Source organism: Callorhinchus milii, unplaced genomic scaffold (genome assembly GCF_018977255.1).
Source record: "Callorhinchus milii isolate IMCB2004 unplaced genomic scaffold, IMCB_Cmil_1.0 Scaffold7, whole genome shotgun sequence".
NCBI lineage: Eukaryota > Metazoa > Chordata > Chondrichthyes > Chimaeriformes > Callorhinchidae > Callorhinchus > Callorhinchus milii.
The window spans coordinates 7305281-7319729 of NW_024704748.1; the positions used below are offsets into that span (position 1 = coordinate 7305281).

General features: G+C 46.8%; 1 protein-coding gene across 2 annotated transcripts in view; it reads right to left on the reverse strand.

Moving 5' to 3' along the window:
- pald1a (phosphatase domain containing paladin 1a) overlaps positions 1–14109 on the reverse strand; it is an 88527-nt gene extending 74418 nt beyond the window's left edge. For both annotated transcript variants that reach the window (XM_042336998.1, XM_007899593.2), the window contains exon 1: positions 13919–14109. The gene's annotated coding sequence lies outside the window, so the exon portion shown is untranslated. The remainder of the gene's footprint in view (positions 1–13918) is intronic.
- Positions 14110–14449: the final 340 nt, after the last annotated feature.

Genomic DNA, 14449 nt, shown 5'->3' on the forward strand with positions numbered 1-14449 from the left:
TGAATTGAGACAACATCTGGCAGCCAGCTGGCCTGGGACGTTCCTCCGATCCTCGCAGAAAGCCACTGGGGGAAAGGAAACAAAGCGAGAGAGACTCACTCTCTGTCCTCACCGCTTGCGACAGGCAGCTTGGGTCAGTGTCTCTGATTTCTGAACTCGAGGGGTTAAAAGTCAGTGACAGGGGTGGTTGGGTGGGATGGGGTGGGGGCAGGGAGACTTCAGAGGCTGCTTGGTCCAGCCGGCTTCAATGATGTGTTGCTTACAGTGGTGGGGGGGGGGGTGGGGGGGTTTGGAAACCAGAACGGTATCGTCAATGTTAAAATGTTGTGGAGTCCTGTAATGTAGTGGTTAGAGAACGCAGCTGGCAAGCAAGAGGACCCGGGTTTGAAAATCTTAGGCAAGTTTCCTTACTACACACTCCGCTGTTTATCTAGCATTAAGTAGGAACCCCTTTGTTAATCGAGTGGTGGATCGATTTCCCGGGGTAATAATCCCTTCAAAATAATAATAATTTGGTCACCCAATCTATGACTGTTTGTGGGACAATGCAGTAGGCAATTGGCTGCTGGCTTTTGCATACAAAATATCCAGTCAATTCACTTTATAGTATATCCTGTGAAGTGCTTTGAGACATCTCATATGATGTAATAAGGTGCAATCTCAAATGCAAAGATTATTATTATTAGTAGTAAAATTCCACACCTCTGAAACGGTTCACAGTCTTAGCCTTAAGATCGTCGTCGAGGGAGAATGCGAGCAGACTTTGGAAAACCCTTCAATTCACTCATGATTGTAGAAGCTAATTTCCTGCAAAATATAATGGTCCTTACATTCGGTACAGTGCCTTTCACTTCAAGAGGATATCCCATCACCACAGGACTTCACAGGATCTACTGTAAAGTGGAGTGACTGCGTGTTTTGTGGGTGGTTCTCATAAAGAGGTTAAGTGTTGAGCAAAAGGGTGTGTGGACAGAGGGGCAGGCGGGCAGAGAGGGCACCACCAGAGGAAGGGGCAGGGGGCCAGAGGGCACCTGAGGTGGGGAGGCAAACAGGTAGAGAACCCCATTGTAGCTTTTTCCAGTATAATAATTCTATAATAATACTTGCATTTAATATAGCGTCTTATCACATCATCGAGAATTCTCAAAGCGCTTCACAGCATATACTATAAATTGCAGTGACTGTGTATTTTTGGGACGAAACACAGTGGCCAGTTTGCACACAGCGGTTTCACGCAAACAGCCGTGGAGTGATCAATTTCTGACTTTTTTTCTTACTTGGGGGATTGTTGGCCAGGATACCATGAAAAATAGTGCCATGGGATTTTTAACATCAACTTGAGCAGGCAAGCGGGACCCTTGGTTTAACATCTCATCCAAAGAACGGTATCTCTGACAATCCAAAACACCTCCAGCACTGCACTGGAGTGACAGCTTAGGCTATGTGATTCCAAGTCCCAATGTGGGGCTTGAACCCACCACCTTCTGACTCAAGGCGAGAGTGCTCCCACTGAGCCAGGCTAACACACCAAGGCAATCAAGAACAGTTGAATATTCCCTAGGTCAGCAGATTGCTTGTCCAAGTGTCACACCGCCTGAGTTTAATCCACAAAATAGGCTGAGTATCCAACTTGGCACCTTCACACTGTTGGCAGGTGTGAATTAAGCCACCAGGGATGCCCAAGGCATAGCTTCCTCAGCCATTTGTTGCGACGTGAAGGAATTCGGCCGGTGGAAATGTGAGCAGAAATTCAGTCAAAGATAAAAATTAGAGTCAAATGCCTCCTCCCTGCCTCTGAATGAGAAAAGCTCTCAAGATTTCTCAGCAGTTTAAAGTGGGTCAACTCAAGAGAGATAAAAGATCACAAATTAAAGAGTGAATGAATGGTGCACTGCGATGCTGCTTTTAAAACCTTATCATACCAAAACACCTCAAATTACCGTCAAGTTGCGGCCTGCTTTTGCAGGCGAACGAGACAGCCTTGTGTGCCCGCCCAGCAAGCTGCCGCAAGCAGGCATGAGGCAAACAGTCAATACATCTGACAGAGAATCTCTCTGCTTTCTTTTGAATGGTTCCGTCCACACGAGACAAGCGGACAGAACCTAGGTTTAACATCTCATCCGAAAAATGTCACCTCCGACAATACACCGCTCCACCCCACCGCAAAAATGCCAGCATCCCACTTTCCGTTTCAGACATTGAGAACGAGGGACGGTGGGGGAGGGGGGGAAGGTTAATCAATAACCAATATGACACAAAAGTCAACCCACTGAGACCTGATACGCAGCTCCACACACTGCACACTGCCTGCTCGCACCCAACAAACACCTAGCCCTGATTCACAAAGGAAGTACCGAAAGATAGCATCTCTGAGATTTCCTGCTGAATTTTTGTTTTGAATTAATTTCTCCCCCCACGCACTCATTTACCCCAATCACCCCGGCACCCCGGAAAAAAAAAAGAGACATCACTTTGTCGCAGACAAACCATTGCAAGCTGGCTTCATTTAAATTTATTGGTTCCCCGCACAGCATGTTAACTGCACACCGGCGCACAAACACTATAAAAGTGTCTGATGGAAGAGGCGGCCTTGTGGAGCAAAGGTCGTCACTGTGGAAACGGCCAGCTTTCCTTCCAGACGGGTTACAGATAAAATTATGATCTGTTTTCGAGAGAAAGCAAGCGGACGTCCATAAAATCTTAAAATAAGATAAGACAAAGAGAATATCTAGGTTATTTGTCCCCGTGATCCACTTGGAGCCATAGAAATGTACAGTGTAGAAGAAGGCCATTAGGCCCATTGTATCCATCTTTCAAAGAGCAGTGCATTCAGTCCCATTTAATTACCTATACCTTCAAATTAAGGGGAGCGCTGCATTGTTGGAGGTCTCATCCTTTGATTGAGATATTAAACCGAGGTCCTATCTGCCTGTTGAGGTGAACGTTAATAATCCTGTGGCACTGTACAAAGAAAGAAAGGAGCTTCCCTCGCCCGAATCATGGTCAACAATTCCCCCGCCCCAAATAAAATTGATCACTCACTCCATGGCTGTTTGTGGGACGTTGCCACGTTCACCCACAAAAAACACTCCGGTTTCCAGTATATACTGTAAAGTGTTTTGAGACACGCACCCATGAAATTTCTTCCTTACGTCAAATGTAAAGATTGTTATTAATAATTTACTTCTTGTAAAGGCATCTCCACAACAAGGGACAATGGGGTGGACTTTCAAACTCGCAAACGCACACACGAGTCAAACTCCTGGATGCCGGTACAAGACAGAAGCAGGAAACTCCAAGCCTGTTCGGCTAACCGAACTACAGAACGGCTTGCTCCTACAGAATACAATACAAAATTACATTTGTATAGCACCTTTCACGTCGGGAGGACATCCCAAGGCGTTCCTACATGGATACTGTGTGTTTCAGCCCTCTACCAAAAGGTTGTGGGTTCAAGCCCAACATTGGGACTTTAAGCTCACAGTCTGTGCTGACACTTCAATGCAATGCTGGGGGTGGGGCCGGTCAGAGGTGCAATTGTTCGTATAAGACATTAAACCAAGATTTTTAACATTCACCTGTCTGTTCAGGTGAATGTTAAAAATCCTATTCAAAAAGAGAAAGCAGAGAGTTTTTCCTCAGTGTCCTGACTGACACTGGGTCAAATGCAAGGCAAAGGCTGGCTATTCAAAGAGTGGTTCATCTCTTACCTCCCGAAAACCTTTCCACCATCTGCAAGGTTCCAGTCAAGAGCGCTGTGGAATACTGACCACTAATCTCAGTGCGTGCAGCTAAACATTCACACGCTAGAGAGAAGCTGCAAGTCACAGCGAGAGCACCCCCTGAGACACGACAGATAACGTCACCTTAATAAAGATTCCACAGGTGGTGAAAAAACAGTTTCCATAGAAAAAACAGGATTGAATTGCACTGTGAGTACATGTGATTGTGAAACTGAGTCATGTGCTGAGCGAGATACAACACTTTATACACAATACATGGGAGGGGGGCGATTTCCATTACTTCACTGCTGCTCGAGGAGGAACGCTGGAGATTAGTATTCAGATTTCTGAGCTTCTGTTCCGTTATATGCTGAATGAGGTTTGGATAATGATTAGTGTCTTTACAGTGGAGATTCAGAGCATTTGGGCTCAATGGGCAAAAGCAATCTTTTGTCAATTTTCTACCCACTTTTCTCCTGAAGACAGAGCCTTTAATAATTATAAATAATAATGCTTGCGTTTCATATAGTGCTCTTTATCACATCGTCTAGTGTGCCCGTGTCCTCACCTGTACCAGGCTCTGCACCCCCATCACTCCAGTTCTTGCAAGCTCCACTTGTTGAGGAATGGATCGATTGCAAGATCCTCACTCCTACTTTCAAATTACTGCACAGCCTGGCACCTCCCTACCAATGCAATCTGCTCCCACTCCACTACCCACAGCCCTCTTTCAGCTGGCTCAGATCATGAAACAACCACAGCCAGTGAATGACGAATTTTATCCGGGGGATTGTTGGCCAGGAAAACAGGAGAAACTTCCTTCTCTTGTCGAATAGCACCACGGGATCTTCGACGTCCACCTAAACAGGCAGACGGGATTTTGGTTTAACGTCTCATCCAAAGGACGGCACCTCCGATAATGCATCACCACCTCCCCCGCCCCCCAGCACTTCACAAGGTCCTCAATAATCGAGTTATTTCTAGCATGTATCATGTGCTTTTCTCTGCCTGGTTTTACTCAGCCTCCTCATCCTCCCTTCTCTGGCAGCATCCTGACCCAAAGGCTATTTCAGTCAGTCACTCACTCGGTGGTAGAAAGCTGACTGGAGCTGTTGTGTTGCTAGCAGCTAATCAGCCACTTACTGACTGGGAGAGAAATGATCCAGTTTATAATAATAATAATCCTTGCATTTGGTACAGCCAGCGCCTTATCACGTCAGAAAGCGCTTCAATAATTTACTGTGAAACGGAGTGGCTGTGTGTTTTGAACATGGTAGCCCAATTGCATAAAGCAATGTCCCACAAACAGCCATGGAATGAGTGACCAATGTTATTTGGGGCATTGTTGGCCATGACACCGGGAGAAACTCACTTCTGTTTAATAGTGCCGTGGGTTTTTTAACATCCAACTGAACAGGGCAGACGGGTCCTTGGTTTAACATCTCATCCGAAGAACTACACCTCTGACAATGCAGACACTGCATTGAAGTGTCATCTTAGACCATGTGAGTTCAAGCTTATATGCCACTCTTTAAGGGTTTAACTAGCTTCAGAGGATCCATCTTGCACAAGATTCCAGGTTGTCGCAGAGAATGTGTCAATGCATCTACCGAGTGGAGGCAGAGATTGGACCAGTCTCTTCACGATTCCCCGCATCTTCTCACAATCTCAGACCTGGGTGGGTGCCAGCCTGGCTAAGTGCTCTTGCCTCAGGGTCAGAAAGTTGCAGGTTCAAGGTTACATTGAGCTCCCAGGCTAATGGTCTGGAACAATACTGGGGAGGAGGTGGAGTGTGGTGAGGGTGGCAAGGTGCTGCATTGTTAGAGGTGACGTCCTTCAAATGAGGCGTTCAACCATCTGCTTGTTCTGGTGGACGTAAAAGATTATGTGATGCTATTTCAAAAGAGAAGAGAGTTTCTTTCTTCCATGTCCAGGCTGACAACTAATTGGTTATCTAATTTCATGGCTGCTTGTGGGACCTTTGGGACCTGTGCGCAAATTAGCTGCCGTGCTTGCCAATAAAACTACAAAAGTCACTGCACTTGACATCAATTATTTTTGAAGACCTCTGAGATGTTTGGACATTGGAAACTTTATTGCAAGGATTATTATAATAAATTTAATTGCGCACAAATTGTGCCTCCATTCATGTTCCTTTCAACCCTTCAGTAAAAATTACCGTGTGACCCTCTCTGTTGTCAGGAGCGTAAACTCCTCACTACCAACCTCTGTCACAACAGCTCCCATTGTTAGATCGATGACCTGTTCCTTAATCAGGTTAGTTACCTCGATGGTCTTATCCAGTGAGTAGCTGAGCCATACAGACCATGTGGGGTTTAATACCCAGCCTCAATTTAACGTCTTATCCATACTTCAGATGAGACGCTAAACCGAGGTCCTTTCTTCTTGTTCAGGTGGACTTTGAAGTTCGCGGGCACTATTTGAAAAAAGAAGGGAGTTTCTCTCGATGTCCTGGCCAACAAACCCCCAAATAAAATTGGTCATTCACCTCATGGCTGTTTGAGGGACACTGCTGTGTGCAACTGGCTGCCGTGTTTCGCCCACAAAATCCACTTTACAGTATACCCTGTGAAGCAAGTTGAGGCATCTCAATAATGTGATAGGATGCTATACGAAAATGCAACAATTATTATTATTATTAATAATAAGTTTGCTGACCTTAACTGGGGCATGGTGTGTAGGGAGGGAAAAAAAATAGGTCATGACTTTCCCTCCTGTTCGCTCACACACTTTACTCCTCCAGTGGAAAGTGCACATGCGGAGGCCGGGCAAGGACAGAACAAGGCTCAGCCGCTACATTCAAGGAACGCACCGTAAAACCTCAAACCTTAACAACAGTCATACGTGAAGCTGCTCAACACCATCAACGTGAAACTGCAGCAAAAAGGGGTAAGAAATAGAACAGGGAAAGGGGAGGAAAATCGTTGGGAGAAATATCTAGATTGAGGAAGCCGGGAGTCTGACACATGGAAGCTTAAGCATATCTAAATCAGACTGAGAGTCCCGTGTCCACCAGTTACAGATGGACCTTCCCGTGTCTGAAGTGGAATGCATGCGCTCTCCCTGCTTACCTAATTCCAGAGAGCGTTAGCACCAATTGTCAAGCCCTAAGGCTTGGGGACCCCAGAGAGCGTGTTTACCCCAGATAGACTGCTGGATGTTAACCTGCTAAAAGCTGTGCAGAGGGAGAGAGAGAGAGAAAAAAAAATCAGGACAAATTGCTTGAAACCAGCCTCACAAGTGGAAGCCTTGTGGTGTTCTGAATAGGAAAGACAGTCACAGCACAGAGGGAGCTCAGCTTCCTCCGGTTAATGAGCTGCTGCTCAATGCATCCTGCAGCTGCGGGGCTGTTTCCGTGCCTCGGCTAGATTTACCCCTTTTGTTTTCCACAAGCTTCAGTGGCCGCCAGGTGCTTATCACCCTCACCCCTGACCCCGTGAGGAGCACCCGCCACTAACCGTGGTGAAGCGAGTGGGCTTTTCAACACGGACCATAGCATGGGGCCCCACACACACAGAGCCCTCCCCGTACCCTCCCCACACATGCACAGACCCTTCCCCAGGTACTATCCCCCCCCACAGCCCTTCAGGCTGACAGACTGAGATGAGAATCGTGCCATGCAGATAATAATCCTTGCATTTGATATAGTGTCTTATTAGATCATCAAGACGGCTCAAAGCGCATCATAGCAATTACTTTAAAGTGGATTGACTGTGTATTTTGTGGGTGAAACGCAGCAGCCAGTTGCGCACAGCATTGTCCCACAAACAACCAGGCAGTGAGTGACCAATTTGATTTGGGGTATTTTTGGCCAGGACACCAGGAGAGAGAAACTCCCTTCGCTTTTCTGAATCTCCACCTGGACAGGCTTAACGTCTCATCCGAAGGACGGCACCTCCGACAATGCAATGCAGTCCCAACGGGAGCTTGAACCCACAAGCATCTGACTCAGAGGCAAGAGTCCTATCAGTACTCCAGGCTGACAGTCCCACCAGATAGGTAAGATTTGGCTCTACATGACAAAGGCTCCCTCCCTCCTTCTGTTTGTATTTTAAGTGTAAACAATTCAGATTAAATCACCAGTTACACAATGCTGCATTGTCAGGGAAATGGAATAATACTAATACTGATAGCATTACTACTAGTAGTACTACTACTAGTGCTAATAATAGTAATACTATTGGTAATAATGGATGAAAATGAATGTGAACTGTAATGAAAAACAAGCTGGCACATAGTTGCACAGGGATTAACACAGAAAAATCGGGCGAGAGACGAGAAAGGAATTTCTTCACTCAGAGATTGTTCTAAGGGTTTGGAGTTCATTCCCACAAAAGTGGCTATTGAGGTCGGATCAATAGCATTGTTCAAAGCAGAACTGGATAAGCAACTGAGTCGTAACTACATTGAGGGATGTTAGGAAGGAGCCGGAAATTGAGATTTAATTAAAAAAAAGAACATTTGTAAAAACAGGTGTCAGTGGCTCAGACACTGTGAATATAAATTCCCAAACACCACTATTCATTTTTACACCAATAATAACAATAATAATCCTTACATTTGCTCCAGTGCCTTTCATGTTGGGAAGACATCCCAAAGCGCTTCACAGGATATACTGTAAAGTGCAAGTGACTGGGTGTTTTGTGAGCAAAAAATCTTGCACTTTTGTAGTACCTTAGCGCAGAGAAATGCCTCTAAGTGCTACATTGTAATTAATAACAATAATTATAATAATCCTTGCATTTACCACGTTTTCGATAATTCTCAAAGCACTTCACAGAATATACTGTAGTGACTGAATATTTTGTGGGCGAAATGACAAACAGTCGTGGATTGCCGTCAAGTGTAGCGACTGTTTTCTCTCAGGCAAAATCAGTGCAGAGAATATGGAACGACCACTGACAGTGTTTGAGAGGCAGTCGATGGGCCAAAACATTAGAGACCCTGCAGAGGCTGGGAGAGACATTCACTCACTCAGTTGAAGAAGAAGAATCCTTGTATTTGATATAGTGCCTTATCACATCTTCGAGACGTCTCAAACCGCTTCACAGAACATATTGTAAAGTTAATTGACTGTATTAATTAATTAATTGTGGGTGATTGAATAATTGAATAAGGAAAGCAGTGGAGAAGGGCTGGTCGCTCCTCTGTTTATTGTTGATCACACTTGGTCTTACAGTACAGCATTTGTCAGATCATGCCCACACACCAGCACACTATAAGATGCACAGTTAAAACCAGTGTTGATTATCGTACCACATGTTCATTGTTATAATAATAATAAATTGGTCATTTCAATCCAGGACTGTTTATGGGACGCTGCTGTGTGAAATTGGCCGCATTTCGCCCACAAAATACAGTCAATTCACTTTACAGTATATTCTGTGAAGCGCTTTGAGACTTCTCGAAGACATGACAAGGCTTTATATCAAAATGCAAGGATTATTTTTATCCCATCACAAACCGCATAATTATTGCGAGTGATAATTATCGCATAACAATAATTATCACAGCACAAACCGCACTATTACTAGTGACAATTATCACATCACATAATTATCACATCACAAACTGCAGAATTAGTACCAGTGATTATTATCACATCACAAACTGCTCAACAACTACCAGTGATAATCATCACATCACAAAACATCTTCTAGTACCAGCGACAATCATCACGTACGACAGCAAAACAGGCTACAAATGGTCATGGGTCAGTGCTTGTGGGTCATCAGGCTGCCCCGGACTTTTGATAAAAATTCCCACTCGGACACATTAGATGCCGGGAGACAGACACTCATCACTGGAGCCGACAGTGTACAACACTTGTGGTAAACCGCAGGATCAGGGTACACGACACGTTATCCCGCGCACGAGATTAAAATCATCACCAAAAGAGTGAAAGGGACACGAGGACGTTTTTATTTCTGCCAGAATATGGGAATGAATTGCCGGCCGTACAGGGAGGGCTGTTGGAGCAGTCAACTGGGGGCATTTAAAGCGTGATAATTACATGCAGAAAAAGGATACGAGTGAAAAAGGATACTCCAATACAGCGCTGGGGGAACGCTGAATTGTTGGAGGTGCCGTCCTTCGGATGAGAAGTTAAGCCTATGTTCTATCTGTCTGTTTCAGGTGGATGTTAAAGATCCTGAGACACTATCTGAACAGAGAAGAGAGTTTCTCTCTCCTGGTGTCCCAGCCAACAATCCCCCAAAATAAGACTGGCCACTCACTCCTTAGCTGTTTGTGGGACATTGCTGTGCGCAATTGGTTGCCGCATTTCACCCACAAAATACACAGTCAATTCACTTTACAGTACATCCTGTGAAGCGCTTTGAGACGTCTCAATGATGTGATAAGCTGCTATATCAAATGCAAGGATTATTATAAGATATCGTCAAGGCAGCAGGACAAGAGAGCAGAGGTTCAGGGCTGTGCAGGGCGAATTGTGGACTGACACTCTTGGGGGTTTCACCACACAGAGAATCTTTATTCCTGAAGTATTTATCCAATTCCCTCTTAAATCACTGGGCTTCAAGAGCCACTTATGGATGCATTCCGCGCCCTAATAACCCTGTGTGTAAAATCATTCCTTCTGACCTTTCGCTTCATACTTCCAGTAATAACCTTAATTCCTCGTTAAAGGGGGTGGGTGTGAGGGGGAGCAGCAAATAGCTTCTGAACATCTGCTGTTATCCACCAGAATCACAAGGAAGGAGTCAGTGAATTTGTTTTGAACACCAAATATTAAGAGATAAGATGCAATCATCGGAATGTGAGGGACCGGGAAAGACTGTTGCGGTCCATTTCCCAGAAAGTAAAGCGAATCCTCCACTTCTCTCTCCCTTTCATGCTCCTCAATTTATTTCTTCACCAAACAGCTATCCAGTTCCCCCTTGAATGCGTTGAACCATTCCATCTCCACAGGTGATAACAGTAATAATAATAATCATGCTTACATTTGATACAGTGCCATAGTCTTGTGGTTTTAATGTACTCTTGCTTGCAAGGTGATTGATCTAACCAATACACTACAGGACCCCACATATGCTCCAGGACTCCAGTATGCCTGTCTACTCAGTGAGAGGACCTTTATAATGCTTGTGTGGGGGAAGGAAATATTGCAGAGGCTCACCATGTGCCAGTGGTCAATGCAATACAGAGGTTTGGTGCAAGACACAGGGTTCCCGTGCATCGGAGCGAGCGTGTGACAATCAGGGGAGGGTGGAAAGAAAAAGAACTTGCATTTTTATGATGCCTTATTGTGTCAAAACGTCTCAAAGCGCTTCACAGTACAATGACTGTCAAGTGTCGTGACTGTTTATGTAGGTAAATGCAGCAGCCAGCAAAGTCCCACAAACACTCCACGAGTGAATGACCGATTCGTCTAAGCAGTTGGCCAGGCCAACGGTTGAAACTCCCTTCTCTTTTCCAATAGATATGGGATCTTTGATGTCCACCTGAGCATGCAGGTAGGACCTGGAGTTGCCTCATCCGAAGGGTGGCGCCACTGACAATGCAGCGCACCTCCCAGTACTGGGCTGGAGTGTCAGCCTGCACTGTGAAGGGGGTGCAAAGAGGGTTAAGACCCCCAACTGATGAACACGGCAGTGCGCCCCCTGGAGGCTGCTTATAGCAACTGTTTATAGGAAATAGCAAATGCAGGTCTGCATTTCCTCTCAGGCGGGGTTGCAATGCTTGACAGGCAAAGACAAGAGAGCAGGAAACTATTTTGTTCCTGCCAGGCAGACAAAAAGATGGAAACAATATACAAAAGGTTCCGATTTCACTTACAAACGTCGTGGTCGTCTTAACAGAACCTCATAGATGGCGGCAAATCGTAAGCAAACTACCTCGTGCACGTCCGACAAGGAAATTGAAAGGAAATGCACTCGTTTAAACAAAACAAGGCAGCAACCAGAAGAGCAAATGTACAATCTGAGCCTCCGCAGAAATTGACAGGCCAGAGTCTCACCGCTGCTTTTCGTTGAAACTGAATAACTAGCAGAACACTGCTGTGCACAATTGGTTGCCGCATTTCGCCCACAAAATATACAGTCAACCCTCCTTACAATATATTCTGTAAATTGCTCGGAGATCTCTCAACGACATGATAAGGAGCTATATCAAATGCAAGGATTATTATTATTAGTAGTAAACTTGGGTTTTGACTTATTTGTAAACAAAAGGGCTCCCTCACTGGAGCTTCTTGCTCTATTGCCATTCCCCTGCTCTCTTCCCCTCTGTGCTGGTGCTCGCTCCCCAATTCAAGCTCTCTATCGCATTTCCCATGCTCTTTCCCTCACTCTATCTATGGTGGTGCACACTTCCCCACTGCCTCACTTGAGCTCTCATTTCCCATTCCCCTGCTCTTTCCCCATCACGCAACTGGCTGTCGCGTTCTACCCACAAAAACATAGTCATTCGCTTTACAGCATATTCTGTGAAGAGCTATGAGACGTCTTGAAGACATGATAAGACACTATATCAAATGCAAGGTTTATTATTATTGTTATTATCATGCTTGTGCTCGCTCCCCACGTGAGCTCTCGAGGCTAATCCCATTCTGCTGCTTGTTCCATCACTGTATCCGTGCTGCTGTTCACTTCCCCATTCCTGTCAAGTAATCTAATCCGTCTCCTGCTCTCTCTCGAAAACGGGTTTTGCTTTGCTGCGTACATCCCATTCTCATCTCTTTTGAAACTGACGACTTGAAACAATGTTAATCACCTCACATCACACCGACGGCACAAAGCCAGATAAATCCCGCTAGGATTCGAGAGATGGTGACCCAGTGCGGACAAAACCTGGGTTCAGGACAAAGCTTCTGGTGTTAAGATGTGGAGGGGTTCACATGTGAGGACGAGGATCTTGAAGACAATCTGTTCGGAGATGATGAGTGAATGGTACCTGTGAGGATAGCTATGATGAAGATCCCTTCACACCCTGGCATCTCCTTACCTTTCCATTACCCTGTGCAAATCTCTCCCCACACCACTTAGTCTTGAGTAAAACTTGCCGGTTAACATAGACCCAAGTCCTTTCTGAAAGAAAGAGTCAGCCAGGGTTGGGGTGGGTGGGAAGAGAGATTGGTTATTGGTGGTGTGGGGGGTGGGGAGATGACCCTGTGATTCTTGCTGGGTTATGCAAGTGGATGGATGTCAATGAGGCCAGACTCAAATTAATAAGACACTTGGACCAGGTAACAGAGGTCCATTGACATTTCAAATAGAGAGAGACAGACACACACACACACACAGAGAAAAGGTGACCCACCGCTCAGCACAACCAACTCCAAACAGCATGCGATTTAAGGTAGATATTTAAGGGTCAATATTATACTTTACCGTGCGTTAAGTCTTTCAATTTCCTCCCTGTCCGCGTCCCACCACCCTCAGATTCCGCACAATCTGAGGGTCCCTTATGTCAAGCTGAGAACTTCCTCTTCCTCCCCACCACCACACACCCAACCACCCACCACCACCCCACCCCTTCCCCACACACCCATCTCAAAACCATATTCAGGCGAAACCAGCAAAGTGTGGCTACCAACACGGCGTACCAAGTCAAGATCCCGGCAATACCGTGGCTCCGTTTGCCCGTGGCCCTGACGAACAACCTGCGCCTCCGGGACGTAAGCCGGATACCGGTTCCTCGACCGGCGGAGTTTAACCCCCGCGCCGATACCCAAGATCAATCTCCATCCTTCCCAGCGGCTCCCGGTTCCTTCCAGCTAACGTGGCATCTGCAGCGCAGGGCGGCCACGGTGTCTGCTGGATGGACAACAGGGTGAAGGCATTGCCACACATCCTGTTTTTGAAGCCTCTCTCCTCCACCCATCCTCCCTTTCCTCTTGCACCGCCCTCTCTCTCCCTCTCTCTCTCTCTCTCCCCCTCTCTTTGCATTCCACACCGCAGTGGTTAACGGTCCTCTGTACCCTCTCTCTCTGCCTGTGGCACACACTCCCACAAGCTGGAGTTTCAGTGATCTTTTTTCTTTACAATTCCGCCTTTCCTTTTGTCTAAAAGGCATGAAAACCTACTGGAAGCAGATGTCCTGCCCCCATACTCCCCCCACCCACCCCCCACCCCACCACCACCACCACCACCCACCCCCCACCCATCCCCACCCACCAGCTGATCACCAGGTCCGCGGTCCCTTCCTTCACTCACCTCTCAGCCTCCGCTTTGCATTCGGTCCTCAGTGGCAACTCGCGAAGTTGGACGCGTGGAAAGGGCTCCGGAGCCGAGAGTCACAGCATCGCTCGGGGGTGAGGGTCGGCGAGTCAGTCAGTGGTGTTTGGGGCCGGAGCTGCTCATGGCCAGAAGTGAGCACTCCTCGAATAAATTGCACTCCCTCTCTCTCCCTCTCTCTCTCTCTCACACACTGTGTTGTGTGTTGTGCGTAAAAGTGCTGCGGGGTTCAAGCGGTGCGCACCGCACACAGGAGGCAGCGCTGAAGGATGTGAGGGGCGGACTCTGCAAACGGCAGCGGAGTCACCGCTCGGCGCTGTCATTCAAAGGGCCGGACCGCCGGCAGCAGCCAATCTGATCTGCCCACACCGGGTCCCGGCGGCTCCCGAACCCGCACACACTGCATTTCCCACCCCCCCCCCCCCCCCACCCCCCCAAGGCTCGGGGTCCCGACCCAACTGTCCGGCGCCTCCGGACGTCCGCCCCGACGTGAAAGTGAAAGGCGCTCTG